This window comes from Empidonax traillii, unplaced genomic scaffold (genome assembly GCF_003031625.1).
Source record: "Empidonax traillii isolate 1590-97213 ecotype Southwest subspecies unplaced genomic scaffold, ASM303162v1 scaffold498:size1131258, whole genome shotgun sequence".
NCBI lineage: Eukaryota > Metazoa > Chordata > Aves > Passeriformes > Tyrannidae > Empidonax > Empidonax traillii.
Window position 1 is genome coordinate 67,897 of NW_020955691.1, and position 12,482 is coordinate 80,378.

The window sequence follows — 12,482 nt, forward strand, 5'->3', positions numbered from 1 at the left end:
ATCTGGACAGTTAAATTTTGCAAACTTCAAAGATGTCCAGTACTGCACTAACATACTGATTTCTTTCTTTAGTGAAGAATCACTTAGGCTAATGCACAAAAGCCTCTATAAACCATTTCATGCTGAAATTAATGATCAGAATGACTATGCTTAATAAAGCAAGTATCACAGGAGTGCCAGTCTATACAGTCAAACTACAACAGGCTCATAATCAGTCTCTCAAATTGCTATCAGTTGTCCACAGTGGCCAGTTTTGAAGTGATTTTTTTCTTTTTTTTCTTTTTTTTTTTTTTTTTTTTTGTCTGTGTGCCTACTCTCTAGATTTTCCATTCTGGCTTTAATATGCTTGTGCAAAATTGTGCCTCTGGTTTTGTTTTGCAGTCTGTCATTTTCTAAGTACCTTTCATAAGCTTGACTAGGTTCTCTGGTGGTAAAAAGTAATAATAATAATAGAGTCAAGTTTATAGCAGTTCAAAATCTGGTCCTCAACTTGAAATATAAGGTCTTGTTTTTACTTGTTGATATGTGTTCTCCTAAATGCAAAAGCTTTTGGCTGAAAACAGGACTATGCCAAATACTTCCCAGATGACTCGATCTGCTCTCAGAGGCACAAGATTATACAGCACATGCCTGCTAAAATTCCCCCAGTGCTGCTACGTGAAGCATTAGGATTTTTTTTCTCTGCTCTCCGTGCAGAGAGTGATGTACAGCTACACAACTAGCGTAAGTTTATACTAATAATTCTGTTCACTGAACTGCTTGAGGCAGAAACGCAACTGCTAATGTGCAGGATAGTTAACTCTGATAGTTATCCTTGGGAATGAAAAAAATACATTAATAATTTCCCAATTCTCATTCAAGTGCTTATAATGTGGTCTAGGTAAAATTGCATTTTACACATAGTCAAAGAGCATAAATAAATGTAAATACACAGCAGCTGCCCTCTCTTATGACAGGTGGATGTCTCAGGGTCCTTGTTCACTTATGTGAGGAAAAATATTAATGCTGCTTCCTTATTATGGGTTGATTTTCAAAGAGAAGTAAAAATCACACATAACATACCCATCTCCACAAGTAACATTAATTTTAAGGACAGAGATTGAGTACAAAGAAAAAGAGAGTCTTTAGTAAAATCTGTCATTGACTTAACTCAGAGAGTCCCCATTTATCATTGTTCAGCTCCTGGAAACCCTGCCAGAGATCCACTCTATGATTTAACTCCTCCTGCACATCCTCAGCACCCCAGACCAGAAGCCAGGCTGTGCCCTTTCCCAGCAGGAATGCTAAACCTCCCAGCTGGTGTTCAGTTCCAGAGCTGTGTTCTCAACCACAACTCATTGCACTCAGCTGAAGGAGAGGCACCACCCTGTGCTTGGGGAGCTCCAGACAACACTCGGCTTCTGACTGAAAAGCTACAGGAAAGAAATCTAGGGAAGATGCTTTTTTTTTTTTCCCCCCCTTAGAAAATTATTTGATATATCCTAGCTAGAGTCCTCAGACTGCTCCTGCCATGTACAATAAAAACTAGACTGGTCTCTTCAAAGGAAAAAAAAAATAAGAGAAATAAGGTAGAGTTTAATTTGCTCTCATGTAAGTAAGAAAAAAAAAAATCTCTGACATTATGGTCTGCTGCAATGGAGAAATTATGCATAGAAGTTTACTCACCTATATAAAATAATTTTTTCATACAATATATATATACCTGAAAATGCTTTCTTAATTAAGAATAGTTCTGACTTTGAAAAAGACAAGTTCATGAATAACAAAAAGCAGTGCTTGTTCAGGTTTTCCCTTCTTCAAGCTTTGAACAAACATCAACTGTTTTAATTAGCCCTCAATACCTTTATATTGTTATATGAACTGAGAGCATTCTCTGCGTGTATCTAATAGTTGTTTTAAACAGAGGGAGTGTTTGCAAAGCAAATGACTCCATTTTACAACCCCTCTGCAGCCAGGCAGCATTAAAAATTGGTTTTGCTTTGGCTCTATTGCTTGTTTGGTTTGATTTCTTTAACTCTTAGAAGAGGAGTAAGTGGCCTTAAAATCCATTTAATATTTTGCAATCTGGAGAGCATCTCCTGGCTGATGAAGCCAACAGTCTCAGTAGATGTGACTTAGAGAAGCCCACAGTGTCTGAGGAAGATGTGAATTTGAGCTTTGGTATTTCCAGCACCATTTCTGCAACAAGTTCTGTGTGAACGTGGCTGTTTGTCTGGGAGAAGCTAAAGTGAAGTTGCAGGCTCTGGGCCTTCTATTTGTAGACCACATGTGACAATTTTCCTCCTAAATGTGATTATTACATTTACAACACAACACTGAACTGAAACTCAAAGAAAACTGGAAAGTAAGCTGTTCAGTGTTACCTCCAGCAGAGAGCAAAATAAACACATTCCTGCAGTGTGCTTTTCCATGGCCAGACTCAGATTTCACATCAAACAAATCCAGCAAGTGACAGGTCACAACACATGCCTTTAAAATACCAGGGAGAGGAAAGCTTCTTCAGCAGCACCCAGATAAACAAAACCAAATCCCAAAATTCTGAACAGCCTCAGAGCGTGTCATGGGCACATCTCAGGCAGTTGTTGGTTCAGTAGCCAGCCCACACCCACCACTGGTTATTCTTCCAGTCATTCTTTGTGTTTGGACAGGGACTGTCCTGATGCCTGGATCTTAAGCCCTGTCCTGAAAGTATTCTGTTACTTCAGATCTCCTGGGGAGGAAAAAACCAACAAAACAAACCCAACATGCCACTGCATTACAATTGGGGCTTGCTAAGACTGAGGAGGAGCACAGAACAAGGAATAGATTTCCAGGCTTCCTTGCTTTACCAAAGGCACAGTCAAACGAAAAGGTTATTCTGGGATGTGACATTACCATGAAGCAGCTGAACTATATTAGGTGATACATGCTTTGAGCCGAGGACAAATAGGAGGTAACCCAAGTTTAGTTCCTACAAAAACCATATTAAAAAATAATAATAATTAAAAAAAAAAAATCAGTCTGGTCTGAGTAACACCCTTCACAAAGTGCCCTGACCAGCAGGAAAGTTTCACACCATCTGCCCCTACAATTTCAAAGTGACAGGCTCACAGCACTTGCTATGATTTTGACAGTGCTTGACTTTGCCATTTTAATAACGTGGCTTCCAAAGGAAAGATTCTCCCATTCAATGAAATCTCTTATGAGGGCCCAGAAAGCCTTTCACCTTTTCAGGTTTTACCCCTGAGATTGTGGGACTGAGGGCACGGAACTCATTCAAGAGGCTATGGGAGTTATATGCAAGCTGGAGGAATCATCAGTGTCAGGAAGATTTGACAATAAAGTAAGTGAAGGTTTATTATTATTACTTTGTTATAATTATTTTAATAATTTCTGGATATAAAATTACAAGCTATGTGATCTCAACTGGCCCCACAGGACATTCTGACCAGATAAAAGTCCAGCTGAGACATCAGTACTGGAGGCTTAATGTCCTATGACTACCTGGGAGGTCTCTGCCCCATCAGCAAACCCTGCTTGCAAAAAGAAGGGCTGGCAGGAGCAGTGATGGGAACAGAACCAGACAAACCCATACAGACCTGTTTCATGAACTACCAATCAGTCTCCTGGCAGGAGGAATCTTCCCTACATCCCTACAGGTAAAATTACAGCACAAGGAGCGTTAGCCTGGGCCACAAACCAGACTGACAGAGCACCCCCAAGAGCTTCATCGTGCTGAAGAAAGCATACAGCTGCAGAGAGTCCCAGATGAACATCTCCAAAGCATGGGAACTGCCCTAGTAATTCTCTCATATATTTAGTCACATGAATTCCCTACAAAACAGCAGGCTGTCAACAAAAGCAGTGTGTGATATGGGCAGAGGGAGCATCAAAGGAATCGCTTCCCAAGGAAGCAGTGAAAGTGTCACCTGTACAAGAGGTCAAAGAGCAACTATGAGGGAGTGTTTTCCTTCTGTTGTGCAAAGGACAACAACACTGAAACACACGCTTTCCTCAGGCCTTGCTGCTTAATGGAGCCAAGGAAAAAAAGGGTTATATTTGAACAATTTCAGGAAAACTTCAGCTGCAGACTGAAGGTGAAGCAGCGGCAGACACAAAAAGATTAAACACCACTATCTCTTTCTTTCATGATCAGCAGAATTCTCTTACCCTTTTTCCTCAAGATCCTCTGAAGAGATGCCCTCTTTGAGATCCAAACATAGGGCTGTAGTAGTTCACTCCATACAGAAGAATGTGTCTAAGCTTATGAGGCTTCCACAAAGATTTAAAAATATTCTTTTAGATCAAGCTCTTCTCCTTGCAAAATGAAAGCAATAAGGCATTATCGTTCTTAACAGAACACAATTTCAGCAGAAGAAGATGGATATAACAATGAAAATCTATGCTGGACCTAGTAGGTTAAAGCCCACTGAAATAAAGCCCAGAGAAAAGGAGGAGTAGGAGGAGGGGAGGGACTGCAAAGACAGGAGGGCTATAAAAGCTGAAGCAGCAGCAGAGGTGATCCCTTCAGAGCTTGTTGATGGAGGGCAAGAGTTGTGCTCAGAGCTAAAGGAAGCAAAAGGTAAAGTGCTTCATGCTTACCTGGCTTAAACTCGGTTTTTTGTTTTGTTTTTTTTTTTTTTTAATGTAAAAAGTCAAAACTGGAAAAGGAGATTTTTATCTTCCAAGACCTATAGGAACCTTTTTTCCTTTGCATGAAATCTTCCATCCCATGGCGCTTCAGTGGTTACCTGCTGTGAGCAGTTCAGGTCAACCATGTGTATTTAACCTGTATGTTTGCTCCTACACTGATCCAAGCATTCCTTGCAGCTTCTTATGTCCATGTTTGGCATCTAAGACTTTGGTGGGCTATAAGCCTTCTTCTCCTGGTTTCACTGGGGTTGGCTTGTACTAGTTCATAACATTACTGGATACCTCTGTTAAGAAAATAGTTGTAAATTCCCATCATCTTTGGACTTCAGACTCTGCTCCCTGCTGCTATGCTACACTATTGTGCTAAAGAAAGAGGTGTTTAATTAAGAAACGAGTAGTAAAACATCTAATAACTGTAGGGATGAGCTGCCATGTGGGATATCGTGACCACAAATCCCAGCTGGTCACTAATAGCAGAGAAAACGCTTTGCTCAAAGCTATGAAGGGTATTGTTGCTGTACTTTATACAGTGGCTGAGGACAAATAGGTGTGGGGCTCTGTGCAGCTGATGTACTTACAATTAACTTCCACAGAGCACTCCTTTCTATTACTTTTTCCCTATTCAGTGAGGTAATCCACCTACTTAAAAGAGGTGTTATGGTGCTAAGTTAATTAATCTTAGTAATATGCTTTTATAGCACTGCCTGGTCTACTACAAAGAAGTTAATGACCAGCCACTCCTATTGCTTGAATTAGTATTTCAACAGCCCATTCAACTTTTAATTTACCCTCTTTAGATGTTGTAATGCATTTTTTTCGTTTGACATATTTTCCTATTCACCTGGCAACCTTCAAAACACTCAACAAGCAGGTAAAATACCCCAAAGCAGAGGAAAGGAGCCTCATACTTACAAGGGAACATGATGCTCCTTCACAACTGGCCACACAGCTCTGTTTTAGCTAACTCTGCAAAGGCAGATTTGATCTGAGGCAGGCTCTAATAGGTACACTTCAGCAGAAAGCAGAGCCAAAAGGAAGCCATCTGTGCAGGTGGCACTCATCCAAAGGGAAGGGTGGGAAGGTTGTCCTAACGACTCACCTGCGGTACCTACTGCTCCAGTGCTTTCCTGCAGCTGGAGGTCAGAGGGTGATGATGGTACACCAGGGAGGACCTGAGGCATGAGGCTTACAAAGACTCTTCTCAGTTAAGGTGAAGGCAGGTGGATCCATTAATGGTGATGATTGTGCCACTAACAAAAAACCCTCCTTTCTCCTGGTGTTGCCTTCCATGCACTTCTCAGCCTCCCCTAAACACTATTTTCCTTTTTCTTCTTACCAGTCCCAAAGGTGGTGAAGTATGCCCAGTACTTCCAAGGGTCTAGTCGGCCAAACAGAAGGCCACTGAGGCAGGGCAAGGACAGAAGGTGGTCTTCTCCCAGAACTTTAAATCCTCTGAACCCAGCTGTAATTTTTGTTAGCCAGCTTAGTTTAGTAGCAATAGACTCAACGTTTACTCTTTTGACAAACAGAAGCTCTCAGTCACTAATGGCACTTGCACAAAACCAAGTGTCATTTTCCCTGTATTTTGATACGAATACACCCACAGTCATCTGTAATCATACTTAATGCCCACACTTTGCTATATAGCTTACAAAAAGCTTAAGGTTCAAAGAGGGAGGAGGATGTATGGGGAGGAAAGAACCATTTCAGTCTTAATGGCAAGAGTAAACAGAGACTAAACTTTTTAAACCATATATAAAAATATATGGAAAAACATGCAACTTAAACTAAGGGCATGAAGCCAGAAAACCAAAGTACAGCACCTCAGAGGGACAAGTTTGCAGTCTGCTGTTTGAAGGGTCCTCAGCTCTGCTCCTGCTGCAGGGAGGATGCCAGGCTCTGCTCTGTCTGCGCGAGCTGAGAATTGAACTGGTGTGAGGTGGCAGAAGTCAGCAGGTTTGAAGTCTCAATTTTAGGTGAAAAATTGCACTGTGAAAGCAGAAAGCTACATTAAAAACCACCCCACAACACTGATCCACTAGCCAGGAAGGAACTCATCAGAGACATATAAATAAAACTTCACACACTTTAATGTGTAAACCGCTCAACAAAATAAATTATGCTACGCTGGCAAAGTGGTAAAAGGCCTTAAGAAAATTGAAAAAGCTTATAGTAATGAAAGCTTATTCCCAGTGCAATAGAAGAAACGTGTATCACACTAAGTGATGGTGCTTTGTCAGCTTTGTCTGTGAAAATAAGCCAAGTGAGTAAGAAGCAAGACCGAGGGCAGGCAGAAGTGATGGCTGGACACAGTATTTACCTTGGCTCTCCACAGTCAGCCACAGGCTGATGGCCACACTCAAGGCAAGACATACCTCCATATTTCCCTACTATCATGGCTCACAGAAGTGATTTCTTTTTTTTAATATACTATTGTGCAGCTCCAGAACTGGAAAGTGATAAATTCCCAACAGGCAAAAAGGACTCCTAAAGAGCAGGGCAGCATAGGTGACCCTGGGGACCACCACACAAAGAGCTGAATCTAATGAGTTATTCGGGTGCTTGGTTAGGGCAAAATGATCCAAGATGACTTCAAATCCCTGGCAGATGCTGTATTCGTGCTGTGTATTCTCATATGATTTAGCATCATCCAGAACAACAACCAGCATTCACTGCAGACTGTGAGGCCAGATTTCATCATTAAGAATATAGGGCAGGACTAATCTGTCTCAGTCCCAGGAGCTGATGCCCAAGTCTGGCTCCTGTGCTCAATGGGGTGTCTGTTTTGCAGTCTTTCTGTCTGTAGACTGAGTCACTTCATGGAACTGACCTCTTCTAAAAGACTAATATTTGGCACACAGGAATGGAATACTACAGGAAATCTTCAGGAAACATAAAGCAAAGGTAATAACAAAATTGTATTTGGTGGTATGCTCCTAACTTGCAGTGTCTTGGATTTAAGTCCTTGAAGCAGAGGTTATGATCTGCATTTGACAGGTTTCCTCCTCAAAGGTTTCATTTGGGAGCTGGGTGACTTTCCAGCCAGTGTTCTCTGTCAAGAAATTTTGCAGCTCAGTTAACACCGGTGTGGAGAGATACTCTTGGTTGTGGACCTGCCATGTACTAGTTTCATTTGATGCCTTTCAACTCTAATACTAAGGGAGTGCTCAGTTACCCCCTGATAGCCTTTCCACCTTCCATGAGTTTGGACTTCTCCAGGTTTCACCCCAGACTGAACCCAGCCCAGTCTGTGCTACACCTGCTCTCCTGGCAGGATAGAAGGGCCAGCTCTTCCTGAGGAGTCTTCTAGTTTCCTAGAGTATGTCACTCCCTACAAATGCATAGACAACAAGCACAAATACAGAGGTTGTGCCAGTCTGCCCTTCTTGTGCCCAATTATAGCCTGTGTCAGAGAACGAGGACGCTCCTGAAATGTCAAGTGCCCATGTCAAACGGTTTTGACTTGATTAGTGCTTCACTCAGATGCTGCCAAAGCAGAAGATGACAGTGTGGCTGACTGCTGAAGGGCCAAAGGGGAAAATTTTACTCCCTAGGTGTTGCAATTAAGGTCAAAAGGGAATTCAGAGATGATCTATGTGTCCCTATGAAAGAAAATAGCAGTAGGTGAAGCAGTGAGAGCAGAATAGTTAAGCCTGTAGCTTACACCTGACAGTCCATTAAGGAATTGGTTATGATTAGTTGTGCACCTAAGGGAGAGAGACCAGGGGCAGATCTTGATCACTTGCAGGACCCTGATGAAGCCACTTCTGTTTCAACTCTGCTGCAAAAACAGCAAAATCCAGAGCCACTATGGTACAGCTTTTGGATAAACATCCAGGAGATGTAAAGTGTCCTTGCATGGATTATGGGCTCTTTTGGACAGTGAACAGCCTGCCAAGGTGTGGCTTAGTGAATAGGCAATAATTCTATTCAGTAGTGTGTTAACCTGCTACCATCAATGTCACCTGGATTTATTATTAGCATTTACAACAACAGCGATAGAGGATCATGAGAATGCTCAATAAAGGAAGGTATTAGCAAAAGGGCATGGAGAGAAACCCTATCAGATACGGTTCTTAGGCAGGGTCATTGCAAAGGAGTCCACGGAAAAGTGGGAAAAGCTCCCCTCTGTTTCATCCTAGCACTTTTGGAGCATAGAGATCAGCAGTACTGGGTCAAACCAAGGATTCATCTGTCCCTCACAGTGCCTCTGACAGCAGCCAAAACCTGACGCCCAGAGAAACAAAGAACAGCATGACCAGTTAGCAATACCTCTTCTGGAAACCCCCAGCTATTTGTTTGACTTTGGAAACTGCTCAGTCAGGCATATTCTCTATGTATTTATTAACTCCCAGGAAACTTCTCATCCATGAACCTTTCCAGGTTACCTGGGAACTCATGCAAACTCTTCACACCCCCAGTGTCACGTGGCAAGTTCTGCAGCTTGACTGCTCTGTGTGGGCAGGCTGGCTGACAGGAACTGAAAAAAAAAGCTTATAAATGCAATGGGAAGTGCAATGGGGAGAGATGGATGTTTGTTCAGTGTCTGGTTACCAGGTTTCAGGAAACAAGCTTTTGAAGCCAAATGGGAGAATGTAGTTCTAACTGAGAAATTCCGCTGTGTTAAAGGGCTGGGAGGGGGAGCAAAAAGCCACAGATCTAGAAGAGAGCAGCGAGGTCATCAAATGCTGCCGCTACAGTTGCAGCAAGTCCCTGCATTTTATAGGTGTATGACACACGTGCTCCATGTACCCTCACTCAGTGTAAGGCACAGAACACTTCCTGGGGCCCTACAACAAACTCAGACCAACAGCACCTACTGTAGGGCCTTGCCAAGAGGCAGCAGAACAAACTGAAGGTGAATCCCTTCATGGCTTCTAACAAACCCTGAGGCACCAGCCTCCTTGCCCCTCTGTTCAGCTACAGAGGGGCAAGCTGTTCTATTAACAGTCTAGAAAATTCTGCCCAGCAATCCCTGCACTGACCTTCAGTCCCCTCCTCACCTTCAGACATACTGGAGGCCTTAAGCAGAAAAGAAAGCAAGTCTTTAACTTAATTACCCAATTATCTTTAGGTAATCACCCAATTCTCTTTTGATGCAGTCATTTTTTATTTTTTATTCCTCCTATCTTCTTAAGAAATAGCTTCTACAAAACAAACCTTGCTGTGACTACAGCAAACAAACAAACAGACCCCCTGAGCAGATTAAAAAAAAACCATTAAGGGCAGACATCAGTCTGCAGCTCGTTACCTTTCCTAGCCCTGGAAACCTGAGAAAGGCAAGGCTGTGCAGCTGTGGGAGCTGCAGCACCTGCCAGAGATGCATTCTGCTCAGCAGGGTGGAAATCACTCCTGCACACTCCAACTTCACAGCCCTTGGCCAGCCAAAAGGAAGGGGGAGCAAAGCTGGGGAGGACCTGCCTCAGCAGAGCAGCCTGAGGGAGTCACCAAAGAGGAGTAGCCAGTGTGTGGGTGCTTACCCTTGGCTGAGGCTGTTTTAGAGTGCTGCTGGATGTCTCACACACCACAGCGCTGGTGACACTTGGTCACATCCTCTGCAAGCTGACACAGCTCTTCCTGCGGACACAGCTCTGCTGTGGGGACTGGGGAGGATTCACAGAGCTCCCCTGGCCCCCCAGGGGCTTCTTAGCAACCCCCTTCCTTTATATTGCTTGTGGGAAAAGGCATCATCATCTAACAGACTTTCATCACTTGATGAGATCTGCCAATTATTAAAAAACTAACCTCAGACACTCTATATAATTGAAAAATGTACATGTGATACCAAGAGCACAGGGATCCACAAAATTTTACAAGGCTGTAAGTCTAATTGAGCACCCAGGGGAGAAATGTAAAGAAATTTCTTTGTAATATGTAGTGCACAACTAAGATTTAAAATAGCTGGGAGGTGGAGGCAATCACATCTGATCATCTAGTCTGAATGACCAGCTTATATTTAATGACTAAGATACAAGTTTAATCATATACTCATAAACTGCAGCTAATTGTAGGTTGTTTTTTTTTTAAAACCTGTGAGGATAATTTGAATACTCAGCACTAATAACCGGAATGCCATTTAATCCTTATTATGCACCCATAACTTATAAAAATATGAATCCCAATGGGGAATAAAGAATTCTTTTTTTTTTTTTTTAATGTCAAAGGCAAGAAAATTTCTTAAGAAAATCTCCACTGTGAATTAGCAACGTAATATAATATTTTCACTGTAACCTGTTGGGGTGGGATGCAGGACCTGCATCTTGGGAACATTTGTTGCTGCAGAACATCCCAGTGGGATGTTGTAGCTATGTGCCCTGCTTACAAACCAAGAGGTAAGGCTGAGCAATTATAAAGGAGCCACGACAACTCTGTTGTCCCGTGCCAACTGCTCGCTCTGAATCGCACCTTCACCTTCTCAGTTTGATTTTCTCTAGAGCTGGGATACATTAGCATAACCATCCTCACATCTTCTAATGCTCAAACTTTCATCTTAGCCTCCTGCAGCCTTCAACCAAAAGCTTTTCATATTTATACCAGAAATCAAGATTTTTATGTAAGCAGCAGTGAGGGATTTAGTTTGCATATATAAATGCACAATGGTCTCACTACTCCGGCTGCTGGTGCAAAGTGAATCCGTGACACGGGTTACATTCTCTTAGCTAAAGGCAAAGGCATAAGTTAACTGACAATGAATTATCCTATTGTAGAGCCTGCAGGATGGGGATTATCACTGCTAACACACTGTCATATCCTGCATGCACTACACAGAGCAAACTTCTTTGGAAGATTTGGAACACAGGCGAGCGGTAACGTGTAAATTCATTAGGTGGCACCTCAAAGCCCAAATGTGTGTGTGTAGTATCTCATCCATTTCAATAGGAATTTTGCCTGCAGGAGAAGTAAACTTATGCAAATGCTGTTAGATCATTTTAATAGACCAAAAATCTAAGGGGATTCATGAGTGGCAAGCAGACACCTTAAAGGCATCTCACTGCATAGTACATACTTTGGATTCCAAACTGGTCTATCTATCCAGTGACAACAGTATAAAGACTGTGATCTAAAAAAAAAGGGACAGAATAAGGACAAAACTGTAGTTTCATCTGACAAAGCAAATCTCTTCACCACACTATAATCTTAAAGTCTGAAAGAATTGTAATATGTCACCATCCTGGAGTTTACGTACCAAAATTAATCCTATTTAGCACATTAGATCTTTATCTAAACCTCTTTGTACAGAGAATGAAAGACTTGACCCTGAGAGAAGGATTTCCAAGATGCCTTCAGCTGGTCTATCGGTGCTTGTTACTCGCATATGGAAAAGAAAAGATTCCCTGATTTTACAAATCAAACACTTTTAGGCATAAGTTATTCTTGGGGGCTACCTGTAGGTAAGTTGCTGAAGAATTAAGGCAATAAATCACTGTGCTGCTTTTCCTTACTCCTTTGGGCAGAATCACGTTTCCAGCGCTCAAAAGGGATTTCCAGATTAGTCTCTTCTACCAGGCAACCCTTCTTAATGTACCCACATATTTTGTACTGTCTGGCTTACCTCTGCACACTGGGAGGCCTGATCTGACTGACAGACTGTGATGAGTACGTCTTCAGTGAATGAAATTAGTGAGTTGTGGCTGCAGTCTGGCCAATCCCATCTTACTCACAATTCTATTCCTGGCTCTGGTGTGCTATTTGTGGGTAGGCAGCCACAGAAACTGGTTTGTGTTGTGCTGCAGAGAAACTTGCTCACAGAAATTCTGTCTTGAAGAACAAATAGAAAAACAGTGTTTCTAAGAAATAAGATGAGACTCCCCAGAAACAAAGGACATGCAGAATCTTAATACTGGTCTTAA